A 20,634-nucleotide genomic window follows, 5' to 3' on the forward strand; every position below is an offset into this window, starting at 1 on the left:
ACTCAGTTTTAACCAGAATATATCATTCTCTGACATATGTAAAAATATATTTTGCATGGTAAACTACTACCATGTATTTACATTTCTTTGGCAAATTTAGTTTTCCCTTTATCGGCAGTACATATTTTTTTTTTATTGTACTATAGGGTCCCTTTTCTAGCCACTGATTGATTTTGTCTTTCATAATATTCTATTCCCAGAGGCATTCTTGGTTGACAATTGCTGTTTCTCTTTCTTAAAAAGAAAAAAGTCAGATGAACTCCTCCTCAGTTCCATGATGACACGCAGCCCCTTTGCATATGGTACCACATTCACTTTAATAGAATAAGAGCTTCCATACATGGAATATGGGCACAGCAGTAGAGGGGGAGGTATCTGCAATGTGCTGACAATCCATTCTTTTTGTATTGCTGCAACCTGCTTCCCTGAGCTTAATAGAAGCTCTTGTAGGAAGCAGGGAGTTGGCGGCAGTTTTGGCACATGGTTAACCCAATCCCATGATGCAGCCCTGCAGAAAGGACCTGCTTGAAGCTTTCTGACAACTCAGCAGAGTAAAATGCAAAATACAGAAACAAAATATTCCCTAGGGAACAAAACACAGCAAATAAAAAGCTTGGGCTGTCAGCACTCTTTCATGTACTGTCTCTGGCTATTGTTACTACACTGAGTTAGAATATATAAACATAGGAGAGGAAGTCAATAACTGTTACAAGTCTTTTTTTTTTTTTTTAAGAGCTACATGGCTGGTGAACTACTAAGCCTTTCCTGACTGTTAACAGGAACTAATTGATGAGGTTATATCATGCTCAGCATTCAAACTGAGGCCAATTTAAACTCCTAATGTTGGACATTAGTATACAGTAATGCTATAGAGGGTAGACCAAACACAAAGAAGCTGATACATACCTTTCTAGTCAGCATATAGCACCAGTTCAGACAGGATTTGTGTGCTGGAATATGCCCAAACCACTATCCATATTTAATATTTTCTGTTTCATAAAACCCCACTGAGAAAGCAATGCATGCTCATGAAAGGAGTTTACAAATGTATTACCGTACAGAATAATTCCTACGCTGCTGAGCCTAGATCAGCAGATCAGATACATGGTTCAGGATCTAGTTCTGATTTGAGCAACATTTGTAGACAGGTCCATGGTCAAACAGAAAAACCAAGGACAAAGCCCAGTTTGATGAGTCCACTAGTAACATGCTTATCATTGTGCAGCTGCATTCGAGATCATGGTCACTCTCTCTTTTCTTAGGGCTGCCTGGATCTCTTTGTTCTGGAGGTTGACACCGAAGAACTGCTTTCAGGAATTTTCTCTGTTCCATTCTTTCTACATGCTATTTTTCCATTCTTCTTTCTGATAATTGAGGGGGTTTTTTCAGTGGCATAGGGAGGGAGGCAGTAGGGATCAAAGGCATTGGGTACACGCTGGGGGCACATAGGTAAAAGGGGAGAAGAGGGTATTTGAAATGGCTGCTCTATCTGTAACCTTACTACAAGAACGACAGTGGTGGGGGGTGGGGGGCACAACACAAAGTTATAGGTCCCTGGGCACTGGAGACCTTTGCTACAGCACTGGGGGGTTTTTCACAGAATAAATATTCAGTACTTTTCTTATATCCTTATTTTATTTTATTTATTAACTTTTATTTACCGACATTCGTGAAGCACATCATGCCGGTTTACAATGAACTCAAGTGGGAGATACAGTAAAACAAAATAACATTTAAACAATATAATATTACTAACACAAAAACATGATACAAAAAAGAACAAAACTATAAAAACTATAAAACAATGAACCAAGGGAGCAGAGAAACAAGGAAGAAAAGGGGAGGGAGAGGAGGGGGAGGGTAGGCTGGGGGCAGGGCGAGGGGAGAAAAGTGGTGGCAGGATATAAGTTGTGTTTCTCGTCTCATGTTCCAAGGATGGTACCACAGATTCACTGAAATAGATGTAATGGATTTGTCACACATGGTACTTTAGCTCTTGCTAAAGTGTGGTTGTGTTCCTATTAAGAAAATGCCTCACCTCAGTCACAGATGCAGAACACAACTACACACACATGCTCCCTCTGAGAGACCCCTCTGAGAACTCCCTCTGAGAGACCCCTCAAACATCTCCAGCTCTTCTTTCGTTGGGATCTGTTAACAGTTTGGGCCCTCCTCTTCATTTATTTATTTATTTAATCATTTTTGTATACCGGCCTTCCTCACTGGATATCAGGTCGGTTAACAATATAATAACTAAAATTCAATAGGTAAAAATACAACATGATTACACTAGCATCATAAAACAGGTTAAAGGTTAAAACTAGACTAAAAGGTTAAAACTAGACTAAAAAAACAATACACTTATCAACGTCTTAAAAACTTGGCAGCTCAATCATATTATTCCTATCTAAGTAAAATTTCATCCCCTAAATTCAATTGTTCTGGCAAGGATTAATATCTTATTCTGCAGACTCATATTCTGCAGACTCATAATTAGCTACTGGCTTCCAATGTTTCGTTGAATGCCTGTTCAAATAACCATGTCTTAACACATTTTGGCTGCTAGAGGTTGGATCCACCTGCACCCCAATTATTTCTCACACACAATCTAGACAAGCTCCCATTCACATCGCCCCCGATCCCAAGCAGGCTCTGATTCACACACACCCCCCAGGCAGGCTCCCATCCTCAAACACAATCCACCCATCCCAGGCAGTCTCCTACTCACACACCTACTCATTCCATGCAGGCTTTAATTCACACACATACACACCTCCACACCCCCCCCACACACACACACACACACCCATCACAGGCAGCCTCCCATTCTCTCTCTCACACACACACACACACACACACACACACACACACACACAGGCAGCCGGGATCCACGAGTCATTCCTTCTCCCTTGCTGCCACCAACCTATACCTTCTTGTTTGCAGAGAGAAGCCATTTTTTGGCTCCTCCTGATGGCCCCACAGTATTCAATACTTGCTGTGCTAGCACTTAGAACATAAGAACATGCCATACTGTGTCAGACCAAGGGTCCATCAAGCCCAGTATCCCATTTCCAACAGTGGCCAATCCAAGTCACAAGTATCTGGCAAGTTCCCTAACATTAAATAAATCTCAAGATACTATTGCTTATTAATTATTAGTAAATTATTATTTACCATTGCTTATTAATAGTATGGATTTTTCCTCTAGGAAATTATCTAAACCTTTTTTAAACCCAGTTACACTAACTTCTGTAACCACATTCTTTGGCAATGAATTCTAGAGCTTAACTATGCACTGAGTGAAAATGAATTTTCTTTGATTTTTTAATGAGCTACTTGCTAACTTCATGGCATGCCCCCTAGTCCTATTATCTGAGAGAGTAAATAACCAACTTACATTAACCTGTTCAAGTTATTTCATGATTTTGTAGATTTCTATCATATCCCCCCCTCAGTCATCTCTTCTCCAAATTGAACAACCCTAACTTCTTAGACTTTCCTCATAGGGGAACTGTTCCATGCCCCTTATTTTGGTTGTCCTTCTCTGCACTGTCTCCAGTTCAACTATATCTTTTTTGAGATGCGGTGACCAGAACTGCACACAATATTCAAGATGTAGTCTCACCATGGAGCAATATAGAGGCATTATGACATCCATTATTTTATTTGCCATTCTCTTCCTAAACATTCCTAACATTCTGTTTTTTTGATTGCTACAGCACTCTGAGCTGATGAATTCAATGTATTATCTACTATGACACCTAGATCTCTTTCCTGGGTGGTAACTCCTAAGACAGAACCTAACATTGTGTAACTAGAGCAAGGGTTAGTTTTCCCTATATGCATCACTTTGCACTTGTCCACATTAAATTTAATCGGCCATTTGGAATCGTAATCTTCCAGTTTCGCAAGGTCCTCCGCTTCAGATTTAACCACCCTACATAATTTTGTGTCATCTGCAAATTTGATCACCTCACTCATTGTACCCCCTTTCTAGATCATTTATAAATATATTAAAAAGAACCAGTCCAACTACAGATCCCTGAGGCACTCCACTGTTTACCTTTTTCCGCTGTGAAAACAGACCATTTAATAAGGATATGCATTCGTTTTCAACACATTGGCAATCCGCAATGCACAAGTCCCTATTCGTTGTATTCATGGGCTCGCGAAACGCATCGCGATCCCCCACGAATACAACATATCATATTAGTTTCATTCTTTTGGTTCTCAGTGATTTCTTAGCCACCGTTTGAAATAGGAGATGGCAAAAACCAGCCCTTGCTTGTGAGTCATAAGTGACCTCTCACCCTTGTCATAAAGTGGGTCAGACAGGTTGGCAAGGAGACGAGAATGCAACTTATCAGAGCTAAGCAATTTTTGTAATGCAGCCAATTGCTGCTCTCACTCAGTGCTCTGTGACGCTATTCCTGATGACGCATCACTATTTATACGTTAAGCACGCGGCGTGCCATGCACTTTCCTGGTGGGGATGGTCTGGGGAGGTGGTCGCACTCAGAACTAGTCTCAGTATCTCAAATCTGTAGTCAATTGCTAGCTACTTTGATAGAATTTTCCATTGAAAAAGATATTTGTTCGATTTGGCTGCAGTGCTGCCGCCAGCTAGCCATGCTTTTTTTTGACCGCACTTTTTTTTTTTTTTAAATTGATCTGAGATGGTCTCTCTGTCCATGCCATTGAGAGAAGCTGCTAGCAGTGGCATTTTTGTTACGCCCCTGCCTGTGGCTGCTCTGCAGACAGGACCTCACCTCCATCCTGCAGCCCGGACTGCCACCGAACCGCGCTGCCCTTCTCTTCACGGCTGTGTGAGCTGCCAGCTGCCTCTCCTCCCTCCTGCATGGCTGGAGCTGCGGCGCCGATGCCTCATCAAGGGAGCTCCCCTCGCCGGGGAATTCCCCTCTCCTCTTCGCACCGAACGCCGCCACTGGAGTGCTCTTTCGTCGAGGGAATCTCCCCATAGGGATTCCCCTCCTCCGCAGCCCGAGTGCTGCCGCCGAGCCTTCTTCGTGGCAGGGAGCCGCCAACACCATCTCCGGCCTGATTCCTTGCTCCTCAGTGTCGCTGCAGGTCTTGACTCTGCCCCCTGTGCTCCAGAGCTCCCACTAGGGGTTGGCCGCACGGCTCTTCTTTCTATTTAAAGGGACAAAGCAGAAGTTCTTCTTCAGCCCTCCCAGATGACGTATTCGGGGCTCTTCCTACTCCTGCCCTATAAAAAGGCGCTACTTCATTCCTTCAGTGCCTTCAGATGGAGCAACACCCTCCAGGATCAACATCCTCCAGAGCGTTCCACCTCAGAAGTTCCACTGTTCCAACGTGGTTACCTTCAAGCTCCTGTCCAGAAGACTTCGTCTTCAAGTCTTCTCTCTTCGTGATGTTTCCTTCGTGATGACTTCGTCCAACACCCAGGTCTCCCCTGTTGTCTACCTTCCTTGTGGTATGTTCCAGCCCAGGCTTCCTTTCCTCAAGCCTCGGGACTCCTAGTCTATTCTTAGCTGTCTCTGATGCTCCAATGTCTTGATGTCCTGATGTCCAGATGTCTGCCTGTTCTGAGTCCCAGATATCTTTGTGTTCCGATGTCCTCCATCCTGATGTCCGTCCATCTTCTTCTTCTATATAGACCAGCTCCTATGGTAAGCAGAGGCCCATTCCTGCTGTCGTCCATCTCTCAGATGTCAGAAGCTTCCAGTGTCCAGAGGCCATTCCCTCACTACAGATGTCCAGAGCACCTGGCGCCAAGAGGTACTTTCCCTCGCCACAGCTGTCCAGGTAACCTGATGTCAAGTTGGCTTTGTCTGAGGCCCTCTGCATACCTCTCTCTTCACTATATCTCATTATCTTGGAGAACACGTCAGCAGATCTTGGCGTTCCCGGACTCCAATCAGTCTATACTTGATAGATTGGAATCTTTCTGTTGGACTTTGTTGAGTGCTGCCCAACTCCTCTCCGTCTGGTGCACCTCCCACTCCTAGTGTGCTCCGTGACCAGCCGCTGAGTTGTGTAGGGCATGCAGCGGACAAGGTGGTCCGTGACCAGTCCTTGGGCTGTGTAGGGCGCCTTGAGGGATAGCACTCCCTAACTTCAAGAGTGTTCCTCTTCATCGTCTCCAAGAGCACACCTCTCCTTCATCCATGTCCAGGAGTCCTCATCTAGTCCAAGCTCCAGGAGTTATTCTTGTTTGAAGTCTGACTCTTCACTCTTCGGACTAGGAGTCCCAGTTCCATTCTTCATGAGTTCGAACTGTGTCCAAGCTCGCACTTGCTTTCCTATCCTCGGGGGATCTTGGAGCTCCTCTCTGAGTTATCTCGTGGACCAGGGGCTTACACTCACACAGGAGCAAGCGATCACGCCTCTACGCCATTTCCCGGGGCTTTCCCGCACGCATTCACCATGTAATGCGTAGCCACAAGGCGTGTTCGCAACAACCTTTCTGCTTATTTTACCCCTTGGGGTATGTTGCAAGCAGAATTTAGAGGTTGTGGGTGGGAGATATAATAAATTGCTAGCTACTTTGATAGAGTTTTCCATTAAAAAATATATTTGTTCGATGTGGCTGCAGTGCTGCCGCCAGCTAGCCATGCTTTTTTTGACCGAACTTTTATTGATCTGAGACTGTCTCTCTGTCTGTGCCACTGAGAGAAGCTGTTAGCAGTGGCATTTTTCTGCTTATTTTACCCCTTGGGGTAGGTTGCAAGCAGGATTTGGGTGTTGTGGGTGGGGATATATTAAATTGCTAGCTACTTTGATAGAATTTTCCATTGAAAAAGATATTTCTTCGTTTTTGCTGCTGAACCAACCAAGCCATCCTTTTTATTTAACTGCAGTTTTTTTTTATTGAACTCAGCCTGTCTCTTTGTGCTCTTTTAAGCCAAGAAGACAGTGCACTCACTGGGATCAGTGGGGACTGGGCAGTTTTGCAGACTCGCATATATATTATTGGGACAACAGTGCTCTCTGAAGCCAAATCCCCAGTGGGCCTCTTTTGTAATTACAAGGTTGGTGTGTGCATATAGCAGTCCCAGTTTTAGTGTACATCCAGGCACAGCCGTGTGGGCCAGTGGGCACTTTTGCAGACTCACATATATTAGGGCAGGGGTGCTCTCTGAAGCCAAATTCCCAGTGGGCCTCTTTTGGAAATAATTCTTTTAATTGAAATCCCTAGTAGGCAGTGACATTAAATCGATAATGTCAGGGAAAGCTAGACGTGGTCGAGTGATTGGGACTGGCAGAGGAGGCACTTGAAAAGGCACTAGTCCCCCATTAAAGTTAAAGGGGGACCTGTTCCAATCTAAAATCTCTAGAGGGGCAGGCAGTTCCATCTGGAAAAAAATGAAATTTAAAGATGATGCATCGCCACCACCTGTTTCTGACCCTGAAGTTTTGGAGGTGAGGGAAGGGGAGGTTGAGTCATGCCAGACAAAATGGTGACACCCAAAAGCAGCAGTGCAACAGCAGACTCAACTTAGCATTGACAAAGGCAGTGCAGGCACTGTTTGCTTCTGATTCCGATGAAGAATCATCTTGTGTGGGATTCTCATCATCAGAAATGGAAGTAGTAATAGCTGAAGAAGGTTTAGGAGGATTAGTTAGTCCTGTCTTAGCCTCCACTTCAGTGCAGCAGGGGAGAGATGAAACTGATGAGGAGGAAGAGCAGTCAGCGCAGGCACAGAGTGTGACTGATGTCCCTGGCATTGCTTCTCAGGGTGCACCCACTACTTCAGCTCCAGTGCCAGCATCCACCCTGAAGGTTTTAAAGAAGGGATCATGAAAGAAATCTGCAATCTGGAGCCACTTTAAAGTGATGGAGGACCTGAGTTTTGCTCAGAGTAATTACTGTGCCAGGGCTATTAGGAGAGGCAAGCAAATGGGACATCTATCTAATTTTGGCATGATGCATCATATGAAGAGGCAACACCCAACAACAGTACTACTATCTGGGGTTAGTGGCAGTACCAGTCAGGGGACCCCTTTTTCCAGGCAGTGTAAAGTGGTTGAAAAGGAGCAGAGTCACCCCACGCCCTCAGCCCCTTCTAGCAGTCAGGTGGCAAGCCAGAAGTCCCCTGCCATATGTCAGAAACAACAACCCACCATGGAGAAAATGGGGTGATGTGTGTTAACGCTATCCCGGGGTAGGAGGCAGGCAGCCTCAAAAGTTGTAACCAGGAGCATTGGGGAAATAATTGCCCTTGATGACCAGCCCTTGCAGATAGTTGAGAATGTGGGTTTCAAGCATTTGCTGAAGGTCTTAGTTCCAAATTACAAACTCCCCCTCCAGAACCACATTTAGCAGAAAGGTCATCCCCAGCCTGTACAACCAGTGTCACAGTCACATTTATTTTATTTATTTATTTATTTATTTAAATGCTTTTAAAATATACCGACATTCATAGGACATATCATGCCGGTTCACAATCAACATTGTAAAGGAGGAAGAGGAAATTACAAATAACAGGGAGGGGGGAGGTGGAGCAGTGAAGGAAAAAGGAGAGGATGGGGGTCAGGTGACAGTGAGCGCAGAAGTTGCGGGAAGGAGAAAGGTAGTGAAGTGCTAGGGGAGAGAGAAATTGATAGGAACTGTGTTAAAAAAACTGAGAATAAAAAATTAACAAATTTACAAAATCAGCAATTCCCTAGGATGCATCAACGCACATCCAAGCACTGCTAGCTAAGGCAGAGGGGAGTTTGCATTTCACCTGCGATATCTGGACTACCATGAATGTTGCACACTCTTACCTCTCCCTGACAGCACACTGGTGGGACCTGACTGAGGCAGGGGTAGGCAGCAGCTCTATTAGTCAACAAGTATCAGGTTGGAGGTGGGCTTTACTGCACACCCACCTGACAGACGAGGCCCATACCTCAGCCAATATTCTAGCATGCATCAGACAGATGCTGGCAAGCTGGCAGCTACACCAGTGAGACAGGAATCCTCAAGGCAGGGTTCTTTGTCACAGACAATGGTGCAAACATGGTTAGGCGCTTTCAGAACATCTGATGTTTTGCACACACTCTGCACCTGGTAGTGAAATCAGCTCTGAGGTTGGAGTCCAATCACCAAGAGAATGAATACCTGCATACGTTAATATACAAGTGCAGGAACATAGCAGTGCACTTCCACAGAAGTGTGAAGACGGGGCAGGTTCTCCGACAAAAGCAGACTGATTTGGAGATGCCTCACAAGTGTCTCATTCAAGACATTGCCCCCCAGTGGAATTCCACCTTTTGATGCTGCAGAAGTTAGTGGAGCTGCAGACACCCCTTCATGAACTTTCTGGTTCAATGGACATAGGTGTGCATAATCCCCTAGGGCATCATGATTGGTCAGTCATGCATCAGCTGGTAAAATTCCTGCAGTCCTTCAAGGATGTCACAGAGGAGCTGAATTCCAGAAGTGCCACCTTGGCTGACATCATCCCTATTGTTAATTTTCTGGAGTAAAGGTTGGACGGCTTTAAACAGGAAGAGGGAATGACAGCTGAGGTGCTGCATTGTCTGGACATTTTGCAGAAGCAGGTGCAAGAGAGATTAAGGCCTTTAACAGAAGACCACACATACATGCTCGCCCCACTCTGTGATCCCCGTGTGAAAGGGAAACTCACCCTACAGTACAATTGTCTCTCATTTGTGAAGGAACTGCTGTTCCTCAAAAGTCCATGATCAGGAGCGCCATAGGCAGAGACAGATTAGGCATTAAGCAGAGGAGGAAACAGCAGTGGGCACTTCAGCGAGTTGAGTTGTGCTAGCCCAAGCAGGAGCAGCACTCTGTCAGCGACAGCTACTACCTCCTCCTCCTCCACTTCAGTACGCCAAAGGCATGTTGCCCATAAAGAATCATCTGTTCTGCTATGGGCTAGAGAGAAAGCAGCTAGGGATGTGCAGCCAAAATGTTTTTGTTGCATTCATGATACGTATTCATGGGGAGTCAATTCCGTTTCATGCGGAAGTATGGAGAATTCCATAAGTTGTTGATCTGTAAATACATTACTAAGGCAAGTTAAATTAGTGTCCCAGCTAAAATTAAAATTAACTACAACCCCCCACCCTCCTGACCCCCCCAAGACTTACTAAAACTCCCTGGTGGTCCAGCGGGGAGTCAGGAAGCCATCCCTGCACTCATTTGCTGGTTTCATCACTGCGTGTCACAGGGGCTACCAGTGCCATTGGTCAGCCCCTGTCACATGGTCACCGGCACCATCTTGTGCTCTACCATGTGACAGGGGCTGACCAATGGCACCGGTAGCCCCTGTGACATAGTATGGGCAAAGGCTATCGGCGCCATTTTGAGTCCTGGCATCGGACGGCAGGTCACTCCGGGACCCCCGTTGGACCCACAGGGACTTTTGGCCAGCTTGGGGGGGGGGGGCCCTCCTGACCCCCACAAGACTTGCCAAAAGTCCCGCGGGGGTCCGGGAGCGACCTCCTTCACGCCGGCCGTCCGATGCCAATACTCAAAATGGCACCGATCGCCGTTGACCGCTGTTCACAGGGCACCCTCCTCTGCCTTGAAAATTCTCATTTGTATATCTGCTAACTCCACCAGATTTTAAAAGACGAGCGAGAGCGCACTAGACGCCAATGGAAACACCCCACTCTAGGCTTCAGCTCTACCAGCCTGTCTTGCCCCTATCAAAAGCACAGGGACCAGACTATCACTGCTCGCCTGTCTTGCCCTTATCAGCTTTCTGCCACTCTGCCTTGCTGCCATACACCAGATGACTCACTCAACTCCTTGTGTTCTTGCCACTATCATGGTTCCTCAGTGTGTTGGTGCTAGTTGTGATTAGTGGTATTTGGGTGGATCCTTGGACACCTTGGCAGCTGACCATACCCACGGGGGGCAGTCCCATGAGGGCCACGGTGTCAGGCTAGACTCTGGCCACACAAACACAGATTTAAATCTTTTATTATACAACTTTGAGAACCACCAGAGGTGGCAGTAGAGAGTAGTAGATGTGAAGCCTGGCTTGGCGCATCTCCCACAGCATACTGGAACAGCGTATCCGCTGCCCTGCTGTGCTGTAGTGAAAAGAGACTGAGAATTATGAGTACAAGATGGTAAACAGTCAGAGTCCCAGGTAGAATTGTGAGAAGCTCCAGGGTAGGGAGAGCAGGCCCTCGAGGAGCGAGTACCTAACCCCTTAGAGCTGAGACATTCAGTTGTAATGTACTCACTTAGCTATAACAGCAGTTCTACTAGACAAGAGGTCTGGCACTGGAGCAGAGGGCAGGCCCTTGAGGAGCGAGTACCTGGTTCCAGTGAAGCAGTACTGTGGAAAAGATGGTAGTTGTAATCACTGATGGAAACTTTTAGTGAAGTTCTTCCAAGTAGAAGGGTTTGTAGATGGAGCCAGCGACTCAGGGAACATGGGCCCTAGAGGAGAGAATACCGGTTTCCTGATAGCACCTGTAAAAGAAGATGAAGCCCCCAAGGAGTGGGTACCTCGTTAGTAACCCCAAAGGGTGAAGGTTTCCAGAAACGCTGGTGTGACACAGTACCGAAGGTACAGAAAGCGAATCCCATCTGTAGTAATCAGTGTTGCTAACTCAACGAGCTAGCAAAAGTGATAAGCTTAAATATCCGGGAGGCGTGATGTCATCTCAGGGGGATGCCCCTGAGGTTCGCACCACTAGGTACCTTGGAGGATCATGGCGTGAAGCATCACCAAAGCTGGGCCGGGGACACCGGAGAGGACGGCAGACAGACGCCATGGAGGCCAGTAGTCCGAGGTGAGCGGGAGGAGCCGCCAGATGCGTGAGGTAGGCGGGGCAAAGCCACCATAGACCACTAGTCTTTCTGCTTCCTATGTTCCCCCTTCATTGTGCTGTAGGATGTTGATGCCACTTGTCTTGCCACTTTGCCTGTCATGCTGCCTTCGATGGTTCATGCATCTGTTATCTGTGCTCTCTTTTGAAGCTGTGGTGTGTTTTTGACACTCTCGCTGCTGCTTTGCACCTCTGTTAAAGCATTCTTGCCACTCCTGGTACCCCTTTGCCGCTTTAACGTGCCTTAGGCTATTCATGCTACTTTGCCGCCACTTTGCCACAGTCAAGTACCTTGGAGGTCTTTTATCATTATGATGATTGCTCCCCAGAAGTTCCATCAGAATTGATAAGAAAACTCCAATTCTGCAGCCAAAAATAGGCTGCAAATACTTCCCCCATTGACTTTAATGGGAAATCGGAAAACGAATAAAACTAATCAACAGATTGGTTTTCCTCCCTATGAAATGAATGCAACAAATTTGGGTCACGGCAAAATGAAAACCGAATCAAAACTATTTTTTTCCTTCTGCACATCCCTACCATTTAATCCTACTCAGTTTCCTGGTCTTTTAACCAGCTTGCAATCCACAAAAGGACATTGCCTCCTATCCCATGAATTTTTACTTTTCTTAGAAGCCTCTCATGTAGGACTTTGTCAAATACATTCTGAAAATCCAAATACACCACATCTACTGGGTCATCTTTGTCCACATGTTTATTCACCCCTTCAAAAAAGTGTAGGAGATTTGTGAGACAAGACTTCCCGTGAGTAAATCCATGCTGGCTGTGTCCCATTAAACCATTTCTAAGTGTTTTGTGATTTTACTCTAACAGTTTCCACAATTTTTCCCGGCACTGACATCGGGCTTACCGGTCTATAGTTTACCAGTTCACGCCAGGATCCCTTTTTAAATATCAGGGTTACACTAGTCATCTTCCAATTTTCAGATTGGAATGGATGATTTTAATGATAGGGTTCTAAAACAACTAATAAAATGAAATGTCAGACCTGGGATATATCTCAAAGTCTAGGTGACCTACTACGCTTCAGTTTGCCAGTCTGGCTTACCACATTATTCAGGTTCACCATGATTTGGTTCAGTTCATTTGAATCTTCACCCTTGAAAACCATTTCCAGAATGGGTATCTCTCCCCACCATCCTCTTCAGTAAACAGTGAACAAATACTGAGATTACTTACCTGATAATCTCCTTTTCCTTAGTGTAGACAGATGGACTCAGAACAAGTGGGTATAGTGTGCTCGTGCTAGCAGTTGGAGACTGATCTGACGTCATCACGGGTACATATACCCCCACCGGAAGTGTAGCAACTCAGTAATCTTCCTTGCAAAAGCTGTTATGGATGTATGTGTACTGACGATCAATGAATTAGGGAAACAGAATTCCCCTGACCAATTGATAGTAGCTGGAGACCACCAGCGTTTCCAACCGGAAGGTGTCGACACCTGGTAGAGTGGACACTCTTATGTAAGAAAATGACATGGTGTACCTTGGATCGGTGAGACCTGTGTACACCGGCAGCCGGGCGGGATGCTGAGTCCATCTGTCTACACTAAGGAAAAGGAGATTATCAGGTAAGTAATCTCAGCATTTCCTAGCGTGTAGCCAGATGGACTCAGAACAAGTGGGATGTACAAAAGCTTTACTCCCAGACTGGGCGGGAGGCTGCCTGAGGACAGTGTAGGACTGCCCTCGCAAATGCAGTGTCTTCCCTGGCCTGAACATCCAGACCGTAAAATCTGGAGAAGGTATGGAGGGAGGACCATGTCGCCGCCTTACATATCTCTGCGGGCGACAGCATCCTAGATTCTGCCCAAGAGGCCGCCTGTGCTCTGGTGGAGTGAGCCTTGACCTGCAGAGGTGACGACTTCCCGGCCTCTACGTAGGCTGCTCTGACAACTTCCTTAATCCAGCGGGCGATGGTGGGCCGAGAGGCCACTTCCCCTTGCTTCTTCCCGCTGTGGAGGACTAACAGATGGTCCGTCTTACGTACAGGTATCTAGGCAGCAATCTGCCGATGTCAAGATGGCATAGCAAACGCCCTTCTTCTGATTTCTTCAAACCCGCCGTGGTTGGCAAAGATATGGTTTGGTTGAGGTGAAATTGTGAGACTACTTTAGGTAAGAAAGAAGGAACCGTGCGAAGATGGATAGCTTCTGGAGTGATTCGGGATCACGACAGGACAGCGCTTGTAGCTCTGAGATGCGGCGTGCGGAACACACCGCCAGCAAGAAAACCATCTTCAAAGTTAGCAAACGGAGAGACAGGCCCCGAAGGGGTCTGAAGGTGGATCCCGCGAGGAAATCCAAAACTAGGTTGAGGTTCCACAGGGGCACTGGCCACTTCAGTGGCGGACGAATGTGCTTGACTCCTTTCAGGAAACGGGAAACATCTGGGTGCGTGGCAATGGTCTTGCCTTCCCCTCCTGGGACCATAGCAAGACAACGCAGCCACCTGAACCTTGATGGAGCTTAGGGAAAGACCCTTCTGAAGCCCATCTTGCAGGAAATCCAGAACAATAGGAACTGTGGTCGCATGTGGATTGGTGCCATGAATGTCGCACCAGGCTTCAAATACCCTCCAAATCCTTATGTAGGTGAGGGATGTGGAAAATTTGTGAGCTCGGAGGAGTGTATCTATCACCAGCTCAGAGTCACCTCTTTTCCTCAGTCTAGCCCTCTCAATGGCCAGACCGCAAGAGAGAATTGAGCCGGATACTCATGGAGGATGGGACCTTGACGTAGCAGGTCCCGGAGAGGTGGCAGGGGAAGAGGCTCCCCTGCCAGTAGTCTTCTCATGTCCGCGTACCAGGGTCTTCTTGGCCAGTCTGGTGCCACTAGAAGAACTAGGCCTCTGTGCTTCTGAATCTTGTGTATAAGGGCACCCACCAGGGGCCACGGAGGAAAGGCATATAGCAGCATCCCTGGAGGCCATGGCTGAACCAGGGCATCGATCACGTGAGAGAATGGATCCTGCTTGCGGCTGAAGTATCTGGGCACTTGAGCATTGGCCCTGTCCACTAGTAAGTCCATGTCCGGAGTCCTCCACCGATCCACAATCATCTGGAAGGCTGTGGGGGACAGCTGCCATTCTCCCGGATTTAGGTTTTCCCTGCTGAGGAAGTCTGCCGCGGTGTTGTCCCTTCCGGCAGTGTGGACGGCGGAGATGTCCTGGAGATTCGCCTCTGCCCAAGCCATCAGCGGGGCTATCTCTAGGGACACTTGTTGGCTTCTGGTTCCGCCCTGTCAGTTGATGTATGCCACCGTGGTGGCGTTGTCGGACATCACTCTGACTGCTCTGTTCTTCAATCTGTAAGCCAATCGCAGGCAGGCTAATCGGACTGCCCGTGCTTCTAGGCGGTTGATGTTCCACCCCGACTCTTCTTTGTTCCACTGCCCTTGGGCGGTGAGCTCTTCGTAGTGTGCTCCCCATCCGCTCAGGCTGGCATCTGTGGTGAGCAAGGTCCACGTGGGGGAGGACATCTTCGACCCCCTGCTCGTGTGGTCTGACTGCAACCACCACCGTAGCTGGTTCCGCACTCTGGCGGGTAGAGGTAGATGCACGGTGTAGTTCTGGTCACTTGGGCTCCACCGAGAGAGGAGGGAGTGTTGTAACGGTCTCATATGGGCTCTTGCCCACGGTACCACTTCCAGGGTGGATGCCATGAGACCGAGAACCTGCAGGTAATCCCAGGCTATGGGCCGGCTGGCTCCCATCAAGGACCGTAGACTGGTCTGGAGTTTTAACCTTCTTTTGGTGGTTAGGCTGACTTTGTATGCCTGGGTGTCGAACCGGACTCCCAGGTATTCCAGTGATTAGGAAGGCTGTAGGTAACTCTTACTTAGGTTGACTATCCATCCCAGGCTTTCCAGAAGGGCGATCACTCTGTTGGTTGCCCGATGGCTCTCCTCTCGGGATTTTGCTCTGATCAGCTAATCGTCTAGATAGGGATGGACCAGGATTCCTTCCCGTCTGAGCGCCGCTGCCACTGCTACGATCACCTTGGTGAATGTTCACGGCCCCGTGGCTAACCCGAAGGGCAAAGCCCGGAATTGGAGGCATTGTCCCAGAACCTTGAAGCGTAGGTAGCACTGATGATCCTGATGGATCGGGATATGCAGGTAGGCTTCTGACAAATCTAAGGCCGTGAGGAATTCCCCTGGCTGTACTGTGGTCTTGACTGAGTGCAGAGTTTCCATGCGAAAGCGCAGGACCCGTAAGTATTGGTTGACTGACTTGAGGTCCAATACGGGCCGGAAAGTGCCCTCTTTCTTGGGTACCATGAAATAAATGGAATAATGCCCAGAATCCATTTCCCATGCAGGTACTGGGATTATGGCTTTCAAGGATAGGAGTCTCGCCAGGGTAGTTTCCATTGCTGCCTTCTTGTGGATTGGACACGGAGATTCCACAAATCTGTCCGGAGGGATGTGATGGAAATCCAGATAATACCCCCTCTCTGATGATGGCGAGGACCCACTGGTCCAACGTAATCTCGACCCATCTGAGGTAGAAGAGGGTTAACCTGCCCCCTATGGCTTCGACCCCTGGATGGATCGGCTGATTCTCATTGGGGGGTGCGGCCGGGACCCGAACCGGCTCCCCTCTTGCACTGCTTGGTCTGAAAGGACTGGTTCCTGGCCTGAGGACGGGGTGTCTGGTAGCGACCCCTATAGGGAGTGAAGCGTTGGGAGCTTCTACCTCTGGAGGGCCTCGGAAAGGTGCGCTGGTTTCTCTTGGACCTGTCTTCCGGCAGTCGAGGTACTGGAGAGGCACCCCATGTGCTGGCCAGTCTATCTAGGCCGCTGCCGAACAGAAGCGACCCCTTGAACGGCATTCTAGTGAGACGCGTCTTCGAAGGAGCGTCGGCTGACCAGTTCCATATCCAGAGCTGCCTCCTGGCTGCCACTGAGGATGAGACCCCCTTGGCTGTCGTACGGACTAGGTCGGAGGCGGCATCCATAAGGAACGAAAGAGCTGACTCCAGGTCTGCTGCCGGAGCATTGTTCCTGACTTGTGACCACTGTGCAGCAGGTTGCAATTCGCAGCGACAGAGCTGCTACCTCAAAGGTTTGCTTCAGGATGGCGTCCATGCGTCTGTCATGAGCCTCCTTGAGGGCCACCCCCCCCCCTCTACTGGAATGGTAGTGCGCTTGACCACAGCGCTAATCAAGGCGTCCACCTGAGGGCACGCCAACATATCCTTGATTGCCGGATCCAGGGGGTACATGCCCGACAGTGCCCGACCCCCTTTAAAGGATGCCTCCGGTGCATTCCACTCTAAATCGATCAGCTGTTGTGCCGCTTGCAGGAAGGGGAAATGGCGGGCTGTGGGACGAAGACCTTCCAGCAGGGGATTCTGCGTAGATACCCCTTTGGCGCTGGAGCCTGGAATAGCCAACTCCGTCAGGCACTGAGAGACCAGGTCGGAGAGATCCTCTATGGGAAAGAACCTCCTCATAGTACAATATGGCTCTATCCCCGAAGGGAGTTCCCCCTCCTCGGGGGGTTTGGACTCGTCCTCCGAGACATCCAAGTCCGCATGAGTAGGACTGTCCAGAGGCGGGTGCCCAAAATAAGGGCGTGAAGGTCCAGGGGTAGGGTCAGCTGCAGCGGCAGCAGGGCCTGGTCGGGAAGCTGACTGCATCTGTACAAAGGCATGGATCCCCTTAAATAAGTCCACCCAGGAAATGGAAGCGGTTTCTAGCCAGCGGGGTATCAAGTCCCCCGGAAATCCTGGCTGTTCAGGGCGCCCCACTGAGCAGAGGCCGAGAGCTTTCACGCCGGAAGCAGGAGGTGCCGCCTCTGAGGACGCCATGGCATTTAATTGTTCCATCGCGGCTTGCGAATGCAGAGCGCCGGCGCTTATGCCGCTAGAACAGCTCAACAATAATATGCGCTTAATGTACAATATATGCACAATAATATGTGGTCAACAATATGCGCCCAATAATATGCGGTCAGCAATATGCGCTCAATAATAAACAATATGCGCTAAATAATATACAATATGCGGTCAGCAATATGCGCTCAATAATATCCAATATGCGCTCAATAATATGCGGTCAGCAATATGCGCTCAATAATATACAATATGCGCTCAATAATATGCGGCCAGCAATATGCGCTCAATAATATACGGCCAGCAATATGCGGGACCAAACGCTGAGCAATAGAAATGCTGCGTTGTGCGCCCATCCACAGGCGCCTAACATGGGCTCTCAATACCTGAACAAGACAGACAAAATGGCGACCTCCCCGGCGTGCCACATGCAGGCCACGCTGCCAATCCTCGGACCTCGGAGACCAAAAAGTAAGAGATGTACGCCTTACCTGATCCTCGGCGCTTCCCGGCTATAACCCGGGCGGTCTCCGGCTGCGGGGGGAGAGGGGAAATACCTTCACCGCCGCGCTTGAGGAAATGCACCCGCTGCCTCTAAGCCACTGAACTCGCTCGGGGCTAAGTCCACGCCGGGACCGAGGCGCCTCTCAGCCAGGCCCGAGCCCTTCTCGCTCGGGGGCTAGGTCCCTGCCGCGATTCGGCCACCGGACCGAGGCCTAAAACCTCCGAGGGACCACGGAAATCACCTCGGGAAACTCAACTGGGGGAGTGACCCAAGGGTATCACCGCAGGAGTACGGGGCTCGTCATCTGAGAAATTTAGTAAGTAAAAAGTAGAAAATAGAAAGTAGATTTGGAAAACACGCTCAGCGAGCGTGCAGGAGCTCCAAACTGCTTTGGAGACGGAAATTACTGAGTTGCTACACTTCCTGTGGGGGTATATGTACCCGTGCTGACGTCAGATCAGTCTCCAACTGCTAGCACGAGCACACTATACCCACTTGTTCTGAGTCCATCTGGCTACACGCTAGGAAAAAATGTGTTTAATCTTTCTGTGATGGCCTTATCTTAAGTGCCCCTTTAACCCCTGGATCATCTAATGGTCCAACTGAATCCTTGCAGGCTTTCTGCTTCGGATATATTTTAAGAAGTTTATATTACGAATTTTTACCACTATGGCCAACTTCTTTTCAAATTCTTAGCCTATTTTATCTATGTCTTAGATTTAACTAGCCAATGCTTATGCTTTTTTCTGTTTTCTTCTGATGGATTCTTCCAATTTTTGAATGAAGATCTTTTGGCTAAAATAGCCTCTTTCACCTCACTTTTTAGCCATGCTGGCAAGCGTTTGACCTTCCTTCTACCTTTAACGCATGGATTACACCTGAATTGCACTTCTAAGATGTGGGGTTTTTTTTTAATGTCCACACCTGTTGCGCACTAACTTTGTAGCTGCAACTTTCAGGGTTTTTTTAAAACAATTTTTCTCATTTTATCAAAGTTTCCCTTTTGAAAGTTTAGTGCTTAGATTTATTTAACCGTCCTCTTTCCAGTCATTAATTCCAATTTGATTATAGTATGATCACTATTGCCAAGCGACCCCACCACAGTTAACCTCTCTCACCAAATCCTATACTCCACTGAGAATTAGATCTAAAATTGTTCCTTCTCTCATTGGTTCCTGAACCAATTGGTCCCTGAACCAATTGGTCCATAAAACTGTCATTTATTCCATCCAGGAACTCTCTCTCTCTAGCATGTCCTGATATTTCACTTACCTAGTCAATACTTGGGTAATTGAAATCTTCCATTATTACTGCACTACCAATTTGGTTAGCGTCCCTAATTTCTCTTAGCATTTCACTGTCCGTCTCACCATCTTGGCCAGGTAGATGGTAGTATACTCCTATCACTATACTCTTCCCCAACACACAAGGGATTTCTACTCATGAAGATTTGATTATGCATTTAGTCTCTTGCAGGATCTTTATCCTGTTGGATTCTGTCATCCCAGACAAAGCGCCACCCCACCACCAAGATGCTCCTCCTTGTCATTGCGATATAATTAATTTGTACCCCGCTATAGCACTGTCCCTTTGGTTATCCTCTTTGCACTATGTCACTGAGATGCCAATTAAGTCTATGTCATCATTCACTGCTATGCGCTCTAATTCTCCCATCTTACTTCTTAGTCTTCTGGCACTAGCTTACAAACATCTCAAAGTATATTTTATATTCATATTAACATTATGCTTTTCAGTTGTCAGGGATAAATTGGAATCTTTTAACTTAAGTGAGTTTTTAAATTATAGGCACTTGGACTACTTTTCTTATTGGAACCTCTCTGTTGGGATGCCCTAAACTCAAAGGCTTCATTAATATCCTTTGAAGATAGCTCCCTCAGAACCATGCACTGATGAATGACTGTCAGTTTTCCCCTTTGATTTATTTTATTTATTTATTTTTAATTTTTATATACCGGAATTCCTGTATACAATACAAATCAATCCGGTTTACATGAAACGATAAGTTGCCCTGGTCTGGGAGCTCCGACCGGGGCTTTTTACAAGGAACATTGAACAGTAACAATAAACCATTAAACGTTTTCGTATTTTAAAAACAATTAGCGGGTTAAACATTGCAAATTAACTGAAATTTGATTTAGTTTAAAAGCTGCTCTATCTCCTTTTTAAAGATTAGCACCAGCAGCCTGGTTCCACCCTAGTTAAGGTGGAGTCCATCCCTTTGGAAAAAGACACCCCCCCTTTCCCAAAAGATCCCCCAGTTCCTTACAAAACTCAATCTTTCTTCCTTGCACCATCATTTCACCCACACATTGAATCTCTGGAGTTCTGCCTGCCTCTGGGGACCTGCAAGTGGAACAGGGAGCATGTCAGACAATGCTACCCTGGAGGTTCTGGATTTCAGCTTGCTACCTAAGAGTAATTTTGGCTTCTGGAACCTGCCTCCCACATTTTCCTATATCAATGGT

This window comes from Rhinatrema bivittatum, chromosome 3 (assembly GCF_901001135.1).
Source record: "Rhinatrema bivittatum chromosome 3, aRhiBiv1.1, whole genome shotgun sequence".
NCBI lineage: Eukaryota > Metazoa > Chordata > Amphibia > Gymnophiona > Rhinatrematidae > Rhinatrema > Rhinatrema bivittatum.